This window comes from Anoplophora glabripennis, unplaced genomic scaffold, assembly GCF_000390285.2.
Source record: "Anoplophora glabripennis isolate ALB-LARVAE unplaced genomic scaffold, Agla_2.0 scaffold405, whole genome shotgun sequence".
NCBI classification, from domain to species: Eukaryota; Metazoa; Arthropoda; class Insecta; order Coleoptera; family Cerambycidae; genus Anoplophora; species Anoplophora glabripennis.
Window position 1 is genome coordinate 380928 of NW_019416491.1, and position 18245 is coordinate 399172.

Below are 18245 nucleotides of genomic sequence, written 5' to 3' on the forward strand. Positions count from 1 at the left end.
GTTTCCTCGCCTCGATCGTGAGAATGTGGCTGGAAATGACGTAGGAGTGTGGAATAAGACCTAAGCAAGGCGCGTAATTTGGCGGTGACCCCGGCAGCTGACCCGGTGTAAGGAGAAGAGATGCCTGGCCATATAGCGTCCTCTGTGATTGGACCATCCATCACCGCCGCTCCGTAATTGGTTCTCATGCCGGACTTACGTGGGGAGACCAAAAGGTAATTGTTACCTTGGAAACGAGGTCCATCACTCAACCACCGAAATCTCATTTCGAGAAACATCCCTTGCTAATTACCCCCGGATCCGATCCCACGCGTTAAGAATCCGACTCTCTTTGTTGGTGGTTAAAAAACACGGCCGCGTGCACTCTGCGCCGATCGACGTCCGCCTCGTCTGCCGGTGACAGGCCCAGATGGAGGGCCTTTGTAACCTACCGCAAGTAGTGCGACCCCCTGAACGCCGCGGGACCGGAACGCACCGGGGCAGCAATTGTACAATTGATTCCAAGGTCGTGACACCGAGGTGGCCCCCACTAGGCTCGTATCCACGATTTCGTCAAAGGAAATAAAAAATTCTCTAACGACGAAATACTTCATGATTTTTTTTGTCGGAGTCGGAAACATTAAATGTCAGCGTAACTGTAAAATAACTGACTTGACAGTTATTATCTTGCTAAATCCAATTTAATTTTATACCTACCAAATAAGCTCCACATTAACAGAATGTAGTTACAACAAATGGTGGGTAGTCGGAAATAAAAAGAAATTACAGTTTTATTTCCTGACTAGACCAACGTTTCAATTTATTTTAAATCTTCCTTAGGGCTATATAATACAAGAAGTAACATTGAACATACGGGTACAACATTGACAACAGTAAATCAATGTTTTCTAACATTAAAATGCATAAAAAACATACTCTTAATTAGGTCTACACAATAAAGTGAATTTACACTAGACACACAAAAAATGTTTCAGACTTAGTAGACAAAAATCGTCATCTAATCCGAAAATAGAAACAAAAAAAGAACAAAATAACAAACAGTGTCAGTTTTCCATCATTTAAAACACAACCACGAATTTAATTTAAAAAATGGATGAATTAAAATCTTTGCTGTTAATTGTAACTGTAAACTGTTAAAAACACTTATTAATGAGATGTTATATACACAATCATAGAAAAATTTTACAATTTGGATACGGATTATTTAACTTCAATATATAATTGCATAATTGGTAAGTTTCTTAAATTGAAGTAAAATAATAACATTACCATAAGTACATTATCCTTTTCGTCTTGTTTTCAATTTTATTTATGTTCATTTTTTATCTTACTGCAAATTGATAAATTCTGTAGGACATACCTATTTACTATTCGGTTTCAAACACATACCTACTAATGGGCAATTTTTGATGCATTATAAGTATGCGCATGATCCAGTTTCTTTGACAGAGGTTTTGTCTTAACCAAGAAAGGTTGACCTGGTGAGCTATTTATTCTATTATTTTTTCGTATATGTATTTTTAATAGTCATTATGTAATCGTGTTTTTGAATATTTTAATGTTCCCAAAAAATTTTTAAAATACTTCAGTATTCTTAACATTTCTATTACTACTTAGGTACAGTCATGATAAATCGAAATGTTGGCCTGGTGTCGGGAAATGAAACCATAATTTCTTGGCCTTATTCCCAACTACCTATCATTTGTTGAACTTTAAGAACAAAACATTATTTTACTATTATGTAATAGTAATAATAAAGGATACTAGATTTACAGAAAAAAATTATAATACCCGATGTGAGTTCACTAATGGCAATTATTTTACTACGTATTTAAAAATATTTTTAGGCAATTATAAAAGTGAAGTATTAAGAAAATAACTACGTAGGTACTTACCAAAGTTATTATTGGAGTTGTTGTGGGAATTGCTCTGAGCAAACGCTGTTAGTAAAAAAGTTAAATAAAAAAATATATATAGGAGTACTTAGATTATTTCACTATTTTAGAACTTGTTTTTTGATTATATTTGCAGCTTCTTGAGTATGTCACCTTAATATTTATTATGTTAACGCTTAAAGCTGGATATTCTTAAAAAAAATTGACGTACTTTGAATTATCGACTTTGGCAAAAGTTTTGGTTAGACGTTTTCTTAATTTACTAATTAATTAAAAAGAAAATAAACACAATAGATCCTTAAGAAATCAATAGATACTAGTTATTAAATTAAAAATATATACCATCTCTACGAATGCAAATATGACGGAAAATTTATAATTTTAATCTTTTGCAATACGTTTTCACACTTGTCAAACTGACACCCCTACATAATTTGGCGATTAGAAGGAAAATAGAAATAAAATCGAATGGATACCAACGATATTTTTGTAAAGCTTAGTTAAGAAATTGAAAAAAGAAAAACAGCAAATGTATCCATATTACAGATTCAAAGAAGTTGCAATATCTCACAAACCAAGCTCTATATCGAAATTTTTCAAAAATAAGAAAAATACAACAAAGACGACATAAACATATGAATCATAGCATCATTTCACCATTGACATTTTTTTTATCAAAATTACAAAAAAATATGCCAGTACATATAGGATAAAATCCAACGCAAGGATACAACTGGATGTCTGAAAAAAACAGCAGTTATTAATAAAATCCTTTTTTGAATCATAATTTTGACATAAAAAGTCCTATTACTGTTGTTAACGACTTCCCCTACTTTTTTATAGCACCTTGTACACATAATATTTCTTTTACTCTGTAACGTGGTATTTTTTTTTAGTTTTTATTCATTTATCGTAGTGATTATTATTCAAAAAACTTTTCCTAACCTATTAAATTTATTAACCGTAGTCTATTTAAACTATATATTTGATATGACCATCTTATAACGACTAATAGAAAAAAAAATAGCCAATAATTGTGTAGGTTAGATGCCAATTCTGCTCGATTTTCTAAAATTTTCTGATATTTACTTATCACACACTTGTCCTACTTTCTATACCCTATAAATCCAGTGTTTCAACTTCAATATATTAAAAATATATACCTACAGATACTTCTGAATACACAAAATTTAATTATGTTTTAAAGAAAAAAAAAACAAATCTAAGACCCGTTGAAAAAAAATGGAAATAATGTTTTTTATGTTGGAGGAACCTATAGAACAGCTTATAGTGATGGTGAGATAGCCTATCAAAAATTGAAGAAAATACATCATCATCTTGAATCTACTATTCAAAATTTAATTCGTTTTGTCAAGTATAAATGAAAATATTCAGAGGTTTGTGGTTTCAGTCATAAAGGCCTTATTTTAAAGACAAAATATATTTATGTACATTACTAGTGTTTTGTAATGTATGAAAATATGTAATAATTTTTTTCAAGCAACTTATTTATTGCAGTACTAGGAAACCTAAACCGTTTGACGATTATATTTGGTGTAAAATAAAATTAAAGCATTAGAACTATAAATAATACGGACCGAAATCCAAATTCGTATTATGATTCAAGGTGGTGATGGAATAAATATAAGTATTGGTTAAAAGCAACAATATTTGAATAACGTACCATAACATCAAAATTTGCAGGGAATGAGAGAGTTAAATGTCTGTACTGGAGCTTATAAAATAGACCAGATTTTTTTATACGTGGCGCTAAAGTGGATATGATTATCCGAAACCCGATGAATTATTTTGCTCATGCCCGCGTCACTTTAAATAAATGCACGGTTTAATTAATGTAAATAAATGTGCATGAGTAGTAGTGCAATACTGATAGACTTATATTTGGCAAACCAGGAAGTAGATAAATTTACGTTCTTTTCTCAGTGTAGACCACTTTACATATTTAATTACATCAAATTTAAAAATAGCACGCTCGCGATGATGCAAATACCGTTTCACCGTCTCCCTTTGATCTCGGATATTGTAGTAGGTGTTCCTAGAATTGTATTATTTAAATTTCCTGCCCGAGCAGAACGTTTAGGCACCGCTTAAGCAATCACGGCCGCCTCAGATGTCACTTCGACATTACATAAGCAAACAGTATTATCATATCTCGTAGGTCACATGGCTCACAAATACACCATTTCCAAATATCCCTGCCCGTGCGAAATTTATACGTGCCAATGCCCGTTCTAGGGACGGATCTAATCCAAGCGAGGCAGGGCCGTACTTAGATTAAAGAATCAAATAAAAATCGTGTCATATTTATTATGGTTTGGTGTGTTCTTTTATTGTAGTAATAGTGTATCTCCTTAGATAGTTTTCACATGCGTGATCAGTTGTCAAATTACAAAAAATCATCGATATTTCAAATCCAGAAATAGCATAGCCCGGGAAAGCTCAAAACACTATCGGACAGTGCAACACATATCTCGACGCATAAAGTCTGTCGCCTAAAGTATCCAGACATCCCCAGGCTGGACCCAAAGCTACAGCAGATGGTATCAACTGAGTCCAATGCTGTAGGCAAGTGGCCCACGACAAAACACGGGAAACCAACCCACGAATGTTCCAACAAAAACGCTACAATAAAAACGAACAAAATAAATTATAAAACCAGCGAAATTCCATGGAAGAATCAAGCAACACCAAAAATCGCGATATATTATGTTTTATTGGTTTGAAAACTCAAAACATGCCGAAAATGGGACTGAATCATAAAAATTTTCAAATAAATAAAAAATATTTAAATAGGCCAGGCATGAGTACATTTAAAAAAATATCAGAATTTTGACAAGTCATCGACGGAAGATAGAGGTGTTTCACATGAATCTGAAAATGTAAATATCATGCAGCATAAAACATGCTAAAAGTCAAATAAATTGCAGAAATAAAGTTTCATAAATGTTTGGGTGACATTCCTATGGAAACGATTCTTTTGTTTTACCGTTATCAAAAGTAAATTCAGGGCTCAGTGCAGTCAGTCTTCCATGTATTCCTGAAGCAGCAACATCGCTAGTTTGCTCCTAAAATAAACAATCGCAATCAATATAAATCAATAAGTTCGTGAAAAAATTTACCTATCCAGTCATCTTAGCGGAGAAATGTCACTGACAGATATAAATGTCAAAAGCCCGAAATACATTTTCGCTGAAATATCCGAAACTTCGAAAATTCATCGAGATCTATCAATAAGGAAAAGTGCAACACTAAATTTAAACTGGTCTAAAATAAATAAAAAGTGAATAAGTGCAACTTAATAAAAATAAGTGTAGTGCTTTCTACGTTTGGAAGGATCCTGTTCAAGTTACTCCAAAAGGAGATTTCAGATTTCATTGTGACAGTCTACCACCAAGGCTATTCAAGTGTGCATCGTAAGTTGTCGACATATATTGGCCATTTTAAACCTTCAAACTTTGAATTCAAAGCGCTAAATAATTATAATATTAAAAATTTTCTACATAATACGCATATGGTAAAACCACAATTTCATTGTGAAGCACTGACATGTTTGCAATATAGAAAACATAACATTGCACCGTAACAGTAGATATAAGGGGGGAAATTTCATATCTTCATTTATTTAGTTTTAGTAAAATAAAAATTTGTCAATTATAAAACTTCAAACTAAGACCCAAAAGTGTAATATACCTATAATTGTCAAATTTAAAATATCTTTTATTTAAAGCCAATTTAAGCAAGTAGTAAAAATAAACAGATTAATAGGAACTCTCAGCCTGAATTTGAGTATCTCTCTAATAGTAAGTATATACAAATTTTCAAAAAACACAATCATATCAAGGCGCCCAATTATTCATTCATTCATTCATTCATTCAGTTGGTCATTCAAACATTCAACCAATCAAAATTAGAGAAGCCAAACATCGCGAGCTAAGGCGACATGGTGGAACCATTCTATCATCTGATCGAACGCCGACTAATTGCCTGGATAAGTAACCAAGACAACGTTCTTGATTAGTACTCAGTACGCTCATAAGGTTTCATGTTAATCGCATTACATGCATGCTCTATATATTATACTCATATTGTACATAATCAAATTTTTACGAGTACAACTCAAACATTATTCAAAATTTTTGAGCCAAAGCTTATGCTTAGATCATCAATCAAACATCCAAATCACCCTGAAATAACTGGCGACCTGTAGTCAATATCAGCCTCAAAATCAGACTTCAAGAAACACCAAAATCAAGATGATCCAAGAAGCCCAAAAAAGTGCTCAGGCGTAGCAAAAACGACACTAAATAGCTCACAATACTGGAAGTGTTACAATAAAACAGCGAGAAAAGACTCAGATGAAAGAATCAGAGTAAAGTGCTTCTAAAGGATACATCAAGTTACAGGTAAAAAAAAAAAACAAGAACGTGTCCTACTCTTAACAGGCTCAGAATCAAGAGTCCAAGATTGAGGCCTAAAGATCGAGTCTCCAATCAGCTTCTAGTCTCCGATGAATCGGGTCCATTGTTAGAAGATTACCTTACAATCCAATACCTCAGAGTCGAAGCTATCTGCGAATGCAGCTAAAAGCTTGCCCTCTGGCGGTGACAAGTGATACTAGTGAAACAAGGTAAACATTTCTTGTGTGTGATATTTCGTTTTGTATTTTGTTTAAAACTGTATATAGTGTTTGCTTTTGAACACTGTTATATTAAAAAAATAGTGTGAGGAAAACTTCAGCAGTTATGGACATTATCTAGGGTTATGGATAAAAAGAAGAAATTGTCGAACTATTATTGTTCAGTTCATGGTTGTTATTCATGGTCCAAGAAAAATTCAGAAGTTTTCATCAAATTGAAGAAATTTTCTAAATATTATTGTCGATAGACAATACTCCCTGAATTTCAAGACCGTGGCTAGTAAGGGCACTAGTTTGCAGACATAATGAATAAATTTCTAAATTTAAATCACTTTGCCCAATTTTCCCACATAGTACCACATGACCAGCGTTAAAAACTGCCTCTCCTTCTGATATACAACGGGAATTTTCTTTGGCACTTAAATATAGGAAATGTTGGTATTCCACAACGGATAACTTCATAGTTATAACCTCAAAAAAAGTACATTAAATTGTAATGATAGAAACGAACAAGGTAGACTTTAATACTTGCATTAAAATTTATTTATGAAATATTTGAAATCTATAAAATATCACAAAAGTCAAATAACCGCAGTTTAATAACAAAATAATAATAATGGGAAATAAAACGAATGTTGTTCAAATGAATCTGTAAACACGAACGGCAATGTCAAAATTACCTTGTCTCGAAGCTTACCGCTTTCGCCGCTTGATGCGCTTGCATCTTAAAAATTATCGCGAATACCCTGGCAAAAGTCCGTGAGAGATGAAACAATGTTATTTACCTCCATATATTTAAAATTAAGTTGTTACAGTAAAGAAAAACTCTTTACATAGGCAAAAATAATGCGTATTACTTTATATAAAAATTCCCAGTTTGTCTTGGGGGAATCTATAAAATAGTCGTTATAGAACAGGTAGTTTTTCAGTTCGCCCCTGACTTTCACGATTTCGATCTGTCCCTAGTATCTATTAACACGTGTAGCGCTTATGCAAATGGCGAATATGAAGATAGCCCGGTTGTCATTGGAAATAAATCGTCTATTCATCGCGCGAGCCGCGGGCGTGAAAACAAACGACTGTCAAATGTCACTCCAGAAGCGACGTTTGTTTAAGTCGCTGTCTCTCAAGGAGGCCGTGCATCGGCCCCCGAGCGATTTCGAGAGCGGGGTATTTCGGTGCGCGACACATGTGAAAGACATAACAAGCCAGTATTTTCCGTGTGCGCGTTGTTTATTTGGCCGCGGCGCCGCCGATATAAATTTCGGCACCTGTCCGACTTCGTCATGTCGGATGTCGAAAACGCGTCGTCACAATAAGCCCGGATCGGAGGATCTTATAGTCGAGTTATTTTGATGGCGAGTTAATACCGCCGGCCCATAAATTTCGTTAAATCAGTAAAATCTTGTGGCACTCACACGAGAGACTTCTTTAATGATGCATTTTATGTTTTCGCACGACGGACATTATTTTAATTCGTTCACTTGGAATCCGTCCAAAGCTATAGAGGCACATGTTTATTCTGTATGTTTTTTTTTCTACCCGCAGCGCGACATGTGTGATAACGAACTCATTTCCAAAATATCATCTTGTCATTCCACGAAAATAGACCGCTACGCATTCTTTAACGTTCCAGAGTTATAATTAAAAGGTTTTTGGGGATGTTTTATTAAAGAAACCCATAATTATTGCACCACATTAGTGAAATGGGAATAATATTAATGAGACCCCGATCTTCTCTGACAGGTAGATTTCAATACAAAAATTCCTTTTCGGTGGTACTGTGGAATTCCGAGAAACCCAATGATGCTATCTGAATCTGAACGGAAATATTATGGAACACGCATTCCTCACTAAATCACAACTATTTTTGTTCAACATATTTATGATTCTAAAAATTATTTCTCGGATCTGCGGCTTATTGACACAACAGGCTATTATTCCGCTTTCCTTACAGTAAATACTCATAAATCCTCATTGACACGTCAATGCATTTATATCACCATAAAACTATGTTAGTTTAAGGTGCGTGAGCAATAGTCGTAAAATAACATGTATGCTAATTTGCTTTAATTTCAATTTCTGTCGCGATTGATACATATAGATTGTTTAAAATAACTATTTCATAAATTAAGTTCTAGACGGCAAAGGGTTATTAAAAGAATTTCTGATATTTGATTATCAAACTTAGGGCTACCCTATTCCGGAAATAACCAAAGAAGGATATTTTCATTGCAAATTTATAGATATTCAAATATAATTCATGAAATATTTATTTTTACTGTATTTTTAGTACCAAAAATATCTAGATACCTATGCCAAGGAAATGGCATTAATGATTCATTAATTATTCTTCAGAAACAAAACCCTTTTAAATGCATGTCAATGAAATGGTTGTCTTTACTTTATTCTAGGCGATTTATTAGAAACCTTTAGGGCGCCATATTCTTTAAATAGTGTTTTCCAAAAATACAAATAAATTCAAACATTTAATAACTGAATAATCTAAAGCTTATCAAATAATAGGAATGTTATGACATGCCATCTGGGTATTTTCAAAGACGCCGCAGTAAAACGAATAAACAGGTGCAAAAAACGATTAAACCATCAAGGTTTTAGGTACTGAAATCTACGAAAATATTAACTTTTTTATATACAACTCCACATGTAAATATTCTTATATCATTTACTTGCTTAGTCATACATATAAAATTGTTTACTTTTATTTATAAGTACGTGAAAATAATTCTTAAAATGTGGGGTTAAAGTAACAGCAAACGCATGTTTTACAAACGCTTTTTTTAATTAATATTTTATTTGAGTAAATTTAAATAGTAACAATGAATAAACAGAACATCAAGGATTTTATTTTTGTGCTTTACTTTTCAAGATTTCAGTACCTAAAACGCCAGAAATTTAACTATTTCTCGACCAGTAATATGGCCACCTTAAAGGTTAATCTACCTTATGAAAGACCACTTGAAACATTGAAGACAGTCCAAGCTCGATGGAAATCCTAGTCACTTATCAAATTTAACATATTAAATAAGATCGTCATGCAAAATTGTAAGGCAACTTTTACTATTCAAGAATATTGTGAAATAATAATCCAAGAACTAAAATGGACCCTGGCCTGAAGACGATCAATTGCATCATGTTACAATTGACGAAGAACTTCCACAACTATTATAACAAACAAAATGTGGTGTACAGAATTTTAGTCCTATAAACAGAATCAAATAATAAAGCAAAATAATAGTTGGAACAGCTCCTGCTTACTGTTTTGCAAAATGAAACATAAAAAACTGTAGAAATTGAGACGCAACTTTGAGCTTATGAAAATAAAGTATTTTTTAAAGCTATAAAAGAGATGCATGTTTCAGATGTCTACGATAAACTATGCGCCCTTAGTTCCTCGCCCATCTCTGATCGCTGGCAATTAAAGTTGGCTATTGACTAGAATAAATTATGGATTAATCTTGTCTAAGTATGGCCTGGGTAATTTAATAATGCTTTAAATTTTATATAATTTGGAATTCTGCACAGCACTTCATATAATTATGTATATTTTATATTTGTCATTAATAGCGAAATTGGCTCCGCATTCTGCCGTCTTTTTTTTATATCGAATATTATAACAAGGGATCGCGAAACCGTTTTCATCTGTTTCGCTCTAGGCTAAATGATATGCAAATTTCAACTCGCATAGGTATAACGTTAAGCAATCGGTTAACAGTGGTAACAGATACTGTAACTTATTAGTGTTATTACTCTTTGTGAAAGCTTCATTGTGGCTAAACGAAAGAATAAAAAATTACATGGCATTAAGACGGTACGAGTGCGAATATGTATTTTTCGAGGTTCAGCGGCGCGCAGCGGACCTAGCGCTCGATTATATGAATTAAATTTTTTCGTAATTTATTATAATTTATGTAAATATGATAATGGCGCACATTATACGCTTATAATGCAATATGGCGATAGCCTTGGGTCGGCGTAGCGAATTTTCACGTTGTCAGTCACGTTCCGTCGCGGGAGGGAGGGGGGCGCGGGGGTCGTCGTCGGATGTGCCCGATTGGAATCCCACAAAGAAAGAAGTGAACTCTTAATACTTTTATGAGATGCCTCGCGCATCGGCCAATGGTGAGTGACGTGACCCGTCATTAGGCCCAGCGATGGACGGCATAGTTCTGTGCCTTCTCGCCCACTTCTCGCCCCGAGCCAGTTCCCAAGACCACTGGCCGAGTAAGGCGACCAAAGTTCGCTCCTCGAACACAACAATAGCATGCCTGGCGAGGTCTTCCATGTGATTTTATCGACGAATCGGTCCGTGGGACGGTACGGAAAAAATGAGCTGGCTTTTGGGCATGTGAAATATACCGCGTTTTAATTGTGTGGTGGACGAAATTGAGATTAAAGGTTTCATATTTATTTTTTCATATTTTAAACATGTTTCGCCAAGTAACGTTTTACAAATCCTATAATTTTAAACACAAAATAAGAAGAGAAGTATTTGAGACAGATGCCTCAAAGTTACGAAACAATCGCTTCATTCAGAAATAAAATAGTCTCTGAAATTTAAAAGGCCAGAAATAGATCACGTTCGTATCGATATTCCCGTCATTAATTAATTCGTAGGACACATTGAAATGGTATGTTCACATGAGAAAGATTTTAACAGTGCGTGACTTAATTTTTACTATACTTTCGAATTTTCAAAATAGTCGTGGCAACGTAAAAAATGTTTCTCTCCCGCCATCGTCATTACCAAAGAACACACACAGCAAGGAACTGGAGAATAAAATATAACTTTTGCTATACTTCGCATTTTCAAGAAAAGACGCTCCACGCTGCCTGAGACATGCATTTGACAACCTCCCGCAGCCACAAAAAAAAAGATCCGATTGTAAAAAAATATCAAGCCAGTTTTAAATCCCACCAAGCGAGACACCGAGAAGCCAACCTCACGAGGCCTACGAGGAGGGCGTTCAAACGTCGACTCATGGGATATATATAATCCCAGAAGCATGTTCCTAGTGACATCACCTCAGTTCTATAACAATTTTAATATACAGGGGATTCACAACTTATCCAAAAAAAATTGGGAATAGATTTGTAATGAAAAATGGAGTCGTAAAAAAAATTGTAAAATCCTTATAGTTTCCGAGAAAAAAATTATTGAAGTTATAGTATTTACAACCCTTACATCGCCGGGCCACTGTAAGTAGTCTTTAGTGTCACTCGCGTCGTGTGCTGCACGCAATGCGCTCTCTCCCTCTCCACGCGGTTCCAGACAATTCCGAATACTGAAATCCGATTTTAGTACGTATATTAAAGTTTTTGTGATAGTGCTTACAGTAGTTTTTCAAGTATCAAAAATGGCAACTCGGAGTTGATAGATATCGTTTTAATTTATGGTGAAACAAGATAACATTGGCGTTAATTCGTAGAAACTGGACAGGCCTAAATGTGTTACACGTCGGTGGAAAAATTTTTTAACAGTTGTTGTAGCATCAGATATGTTAAATTATTTTATTAATTAAAACCACAAATTAATTTCATTAATTAATAACAACAATAGTGGCCAAAGCAGTTGAATTTGCTGATATAAAATAGGTGTTTTAAAATTTTATTTATCTCGTTCCTTAGGAAAGAAATTCTTTAAATTTTTTGTCCGTTCATTTTTTATTAAACTTTGCCGCCGTGCCTGTCGCCGACTGCATGCTTTGTCATGCGCAAGGTCAGGTTTTACAGTGGACCAGTTTCCAGTGCCGTGCAGAAGTCTATTTTGATTTTTTTTACAAAATTGTGTTTGGAAGACCCCCCTGTTCATTCAATTTTTTTTATTGGATAAGTTCTGATTATCTCTGTATTATTACAACCTTCGACACCATATATGAGTATTTTTTAAGGAACAGTAAACGATTTATTAATTTTAAACGATTTTTGTTTTGTTTTTATGAACTTCGACTCTGTAGGTACTAGTCTTTACTAAATGAAACTACCCAGACATTTACTATCAACCTGAGGTTAGTGCCTATATTCTATGGATAAAAAATAAAGTGAAATTACAAAACCAAAGCTATAAATAATAGACGTAATTAACAACCCAAAATTGAAGAAGAATCTGTCGGGTCCAGCAACAAGGAGCTAGATGTGCTTTGTTACCATGAAGTGAGGACAACCAGATAATTCGAAAGTATAGCGAAAATTTTTGGCTTCTCCTCCAGATTCGAAAGATAGGTGATCTTTTTATTCGACACAGTCAAATCCATTGCACGCATAAGTCTTTAAAAGCCGGGAAGATAAAGTCGTCCTGAGCCAGGTCTTGGTCTTCAGGAAAGTGAATAGTGTTAAAAAATGAGAGTTTATGGATCGTGCACACCGATACATGAAATGTGGTGGAACGGGGATGTGAGTTCCCAACTTTTCAGTGGCGGTAGACTCGATCCGTATTAAAATATTCAGGGAGCGAAATTAAATCGGGCCTTCTCTGGATGAAGAAGAAAAATAGATAATCAGTATGCACCCTGCGCCTGGCGCGGATTGTACAGAGCGTGTTCGGTGCCTCGCCGATGATAGATTTATACGGGTTTAGCGGTGGTGGCAATAAATCTAGCCGGGCTCTCTTCGCCCCTGTATTTATCGGGCACCTCCCGCTCGGACTGCGACGGGACGGTATCGCGATCGAACATTCTTGGTCCGCCGTTATCCGCCTTTAAATCGCCAAAAACCAGTCCGTGTCAGATGATCCGGCAGCCGACGCAGAGGACGATTAATCAAGCGTTATCTGCCGGTTGGCGTTCGGGACTACGGTCTCTCCCTTCGCTCCCCGGGATTTCGCCGTGCTGCATTGTGTGTGCTCCGTTCCGCGTAATTATCTTAACGAACCCGCGGCCCCGGGCCCGCCCGGCTCCGGACAAAAGAAGGGCCCGTGGTAGATCGTAGACAACGGCCGCACAATCGTCGCTGCACCGGAGATGCCATTACTGAGGTTCAGATGGACTCATCTAGGCGGTCTCTCTCTGAAATCTGCGTGGATGGTCGCGTATACATGGCCGGAAAGTCCCCATGGTTCATCGGCCGTTACGTGAGAGAGATAAAAAATAAGTCATAGAAATCCATGCGATAGAGAAAAATGGCTATAATGAAGGCGTCTAAGAGTCATCTCCCATTTCGTCCTTCCACAAATAAGAAGTGGATCTATTTGTGGAAGGGCGAAATGGGCGGTGACTATTAGACATCTTCACTATAGCCATCTTTCTCTATCGCACGCATTTTTATGACATTCTTTATCGCTCTTGCGTAATGGCCGATGAACCATGGGGACTTTCCGACCCTGTATGTAGGCCAGGAAAATAATTTAATTCAAAAGTCATAAATAAATTTGTTCTGTTTACAACTTTTGATCTAATCAATATTTTTTGACGCTCGAGGGCTAGTTTTGTAGGTCTTTTGAAGAAGAAAAAAAAAGTACATTACTGTTTTCTCGTGGAAATGAACGGAAAAAAGTTATAAGCGAAAAACGTAAACTTACGTAAAAATTATACAATTAACCACCCTGTAAACAATCTTACCCCAATTTTTATGACTGTGGAAACTAATATGTTATTGAACATAATATTTAACATCTATAGTGATAAATTCAGCTTGCCGAAACAAAAAGTCGCGTCCAACTCTATATTTCCTGGCCTATATTATTTATTTTACTTATTTAGAAATACGATAGTCAACGGGACGAAATCCCTATTACAGATGCAACCGAAAAATTGAAAGAAATAAAGACATAAGTACTACAGAATAGAGCAATCAGAATACAAGATCGAGACGCAGAAGAACTTAAATACAAAACTTTCATAAATGATTACAAGCCACGTGACCAGTAATTTACAAGATTTGGATAACGTTCACCAAAACGATTTTTTATGTTTATAGAATAAAAATATATCAAACCGATCTTTATGCGCTTGGTAATAAGAAATCATTTGGTACAGGGGGGACGCTATTAGTGAATTTGTACGAGATGTGGGTAATTGTAAAGCAGGGTGAAGCCTAAAATTAGGTCATGAAATAAAATCTCTAAAACTATTGAATCTGCATTTAAAGTATTATTTATAATTTTAAAAAGAGATATGTATCAGTGAAATATAACACCAAGATCAGTAAATTGCATAACACCATTTAAAGAAGATTCAGCAATCTTTAAAGAAAATCTAGAGTAGATCTGCGTCGACTGTAGTCCATAGTGTTGCACTTGCTTACATTCAGAGATACATATTAATTATTTAAACATCAACTATTGTATTGTCAAGATTATTTTGTAATCTAATACAATCGATAGAAGATATAACTTCCAAGAACACCTTAAGGTCGTCCTTATAAAAGAAATAATTAACACCGAGGCATTCAGTTAAATCATTAATAAAAATAACAAACGACAGTGGCCTTGGAATAGACCCTTGCGGAACTCCTTAATATTGATGGAATTTACATGATTGAAGGTCACGATACTGCATAAACTGGTATCAATTTCCAAAATAAAGTTAAACAATGATAACAGCTCAGAAAATATACCATATGATTCCAATTTCACTGTTAATAAATTGTTATCAAGCATAACAAACATCTACCCCATCTAAAGCTTCAGTAGTAAATTCGGTCTTTTCTCAACTAGGTTTAAATATTATTAAGTAGAACGACCACTCATAAATCCATCTTGATTCAGATATAAATTTTTCAACATGAAAAATAAAGTCGTTTGTGTAAAATTATTTCAAGGATTTCAAAGAAGTCGTTAATTATGTCGTTCTTAGTGCCTTTTTTGTATAAATGGGGCGACTCTTCCAAATTTGTAGATATTCTTTGTATTTAATTATAAAAGTAAATTACTCTATAAAGGTTTACAGAAATTGCTTTACAGGTTTTTTATTAAAAATTTAGTGCTTAATAACAAACTATCAGAATAAACAGTAAATCATACAATACTGTTAATATCATCAATATAATATCAAGTTTTATTATGTCGCTAAGACAGCAGTACTAACAACGGCCAATAATAACGGCTAGTCGCTTAAAAAAAGCTCTTCATTATTAATGAATTATCTTCTTTTTACAAAACAATCGAAAATCAATGAGAAAGACCTTATTAAACTCTTACTTGCTTCATGCACAATGAATGATAAGACCACAACAAAATATTTGAACAATTTTTTCCTTCAACGCCCTAAAATTAAGATACGATACAGGTTTAAATTTATCTAGAAACATTTTATATGAGTTATACTACAAATATTCCTCAAACATAACATGCATTTAAGGTTTAAAAGATTACAATGGTACACTTAGAAATTTGAGTTTAATATAAATCGTCTGGATTGTCATCTTCAACTTTTTCCTTTTTTTTCAAGAAAAGAGAACTTTTCTGCATCTGAATGTAAATTATCTGTGAGCAGGAGGGCAAGCGGTATTTTCGTAGCAGCGTCGGAGAGAAACCCAACAGAACGATTGATTTATGCGCCTTAATGAATCGATACAGAGCATTGCATCCTAACGAACAACAAACAAGGTCTATTATATGTACACGAACGAATTTCATCGGGCGAGCTAATGGAAAAATAAATAAATGAAACGGGAACAAGTGACGTGATTGGTAAGAACTCCCAGCTAGCTCATATTTATATAAAAGGCGAGTAATGCGCTCGAGGTAAATGGTATGGTAAATAAAATTGGAAACATTTATTTATATTATAATATAATAATAGCCGGAGCAGATTTTATTTGCATTTAATTAAAAGATATTCAAGCGTAGCAGCAGTATCTGATGTTTGATGAGGCGTGAATCAACAAGATTCATATCCTATTATTTTTTTTCTTCGGAACGAAAGCGCTTGTTAAGCCTCCAGAAAATTATTCGAGCTCCGATCCATCTAAAAACAGAAGGACATCAGCAGGTCTATCAAGGTTTTTCCTTTGTTATTAAACAGTAGGATGGATTACGTTTTTTAACAGCTTCGCCTGTTATTTATTTACTCACGATTTTTAATAAGAATTTATGATGATTTAATCAAAGATATCTGTACATATACCGAATAAACTAAAATCAGAAGTGGGATTATTTTAGATATTAATCAGAAGTGAGATTTTTAAAACAAATACTCGTCAATGTTCTCAAAATTATTTCCTACGAAAAGAACTCTAATGGAAATGTAAACGACAAAATACATTTAAAATTATTATCTGCTTTATAAAGATCAGACAATAAGCCGGGCCTTTGTGAATTGCCACTTGAGAGTAACGCTTCGGAGAGGGCCCTTCCGAAGTTCTTTCTCATTGACTGAAAACCGCGTGTGTTTGTGTATCTGGTAATGACTACAATTCGTCGGCGTTCAGCAAACAACAACAGCACTGGGTTGTGAAAGTCGTAGGTCGCCCCTAATCTGATTTCTTCCCTTTCAGTTTGCGTGTGAGTCATTAAACCCCTCTCAGTTCACCCTCGCTTACTTGCTCTGCATACGGTACGGCATTGCATCGAAGGCCATTACGGCACCCGCAAAATTGCGTACTGTAATTAGGCACTCGGGGAGCGTATTACCATTATATAGACGATGGCGTATAGGTCGATGATGAAAAAAGACTTACGTAAAATATTAAGTTTAAAATAGTAGAAACAATACCACCAGTTTTAAGAAGCATTAGTTGCGGCGTATTTGTCTTTTTAATATTTTTTTAGAAACTGACAGTCACTTATTTCATATAACTTACCGCGCTTGCTACAAAAAAAAAGTTTGACTCTTATATATAGCATATTTATTATAATTTGTATATGTAGCAATAATACTAACGATAATAATTTGTATAATATATTTCTAAAAAATGTTTCAAATATTATACTGAGCTAACTAAAACGTACAACTAAATCTTAATTTTATAGATTTGTACAAAAATTTAGGTATATTTCCAACTTTTGTTGTCACGTTATTATAGAAATTTTTTTAAATATTTAAAAGTAAATATTTACAAAAAAAGTAGTACTTACCACAGTTACTGCACATATTTTTTTTTAACAGTTATTTTGCTAAAGTTGCAAAAAGGAAACACACATCAATGTCAAAATAGTTCAATCTTGAAATAAAAAATGAACAATATACAAACAATATAAATATAATAAAGGCATAAAGGCGTAAAATCCATAAATGCAATAAAAACCTCTTACGGCTCATGTCTTCAAGATTAAGACTATCCCAGTATTGTTCTTAACCAAAACTCAAGGCGAGGTAAAATGTATTCATGTAAACATTTTCACATTATCTACTACTTCCTTCTAGAAAAACAAAAATAGATACATCTAAATTGTAGAATTCAATAAGACTATGTTATTAAATTTTATTTTTTTAGATATCATTGATATAAAAAAATACGGAATACCTTTCATATATAATTATGATTGATTAACAGTAGTGATACAAGGTAAGTCAAGTTTTCGTACTCAAACTTTTATAGTCGATAAAAGATCATTCTAAAACCAAATTTAAAGTTGAAACAAGACTTAAAGGTTTGTTCCCTAACAAATTATAGGATTTTCTGTTAAAAATACAATTTTAAATATAATGTAATTATCATAAATTGAAAAAAAAACCTCATTGGAACTGTATGAGAGATAGTAGGTCATTTAAAAAGTAGAATTCCTGTGCCAA

The 18245-nt window shown here is 34.2% G+C and overlaps 1 protein-coding gene across 4 annotated transcripts in view; it reads left to right on the forward strand.

Moving 5' to 3' along the window:
- The window catches only part of LOC108911937 (homeobox protein homothorax), a 420456-nt gene that overhangs the window by 307108 nt on the left and 95103 nt on the right, over positions 1-18245 (forward strand). The window lies entirely within an intron of this gene.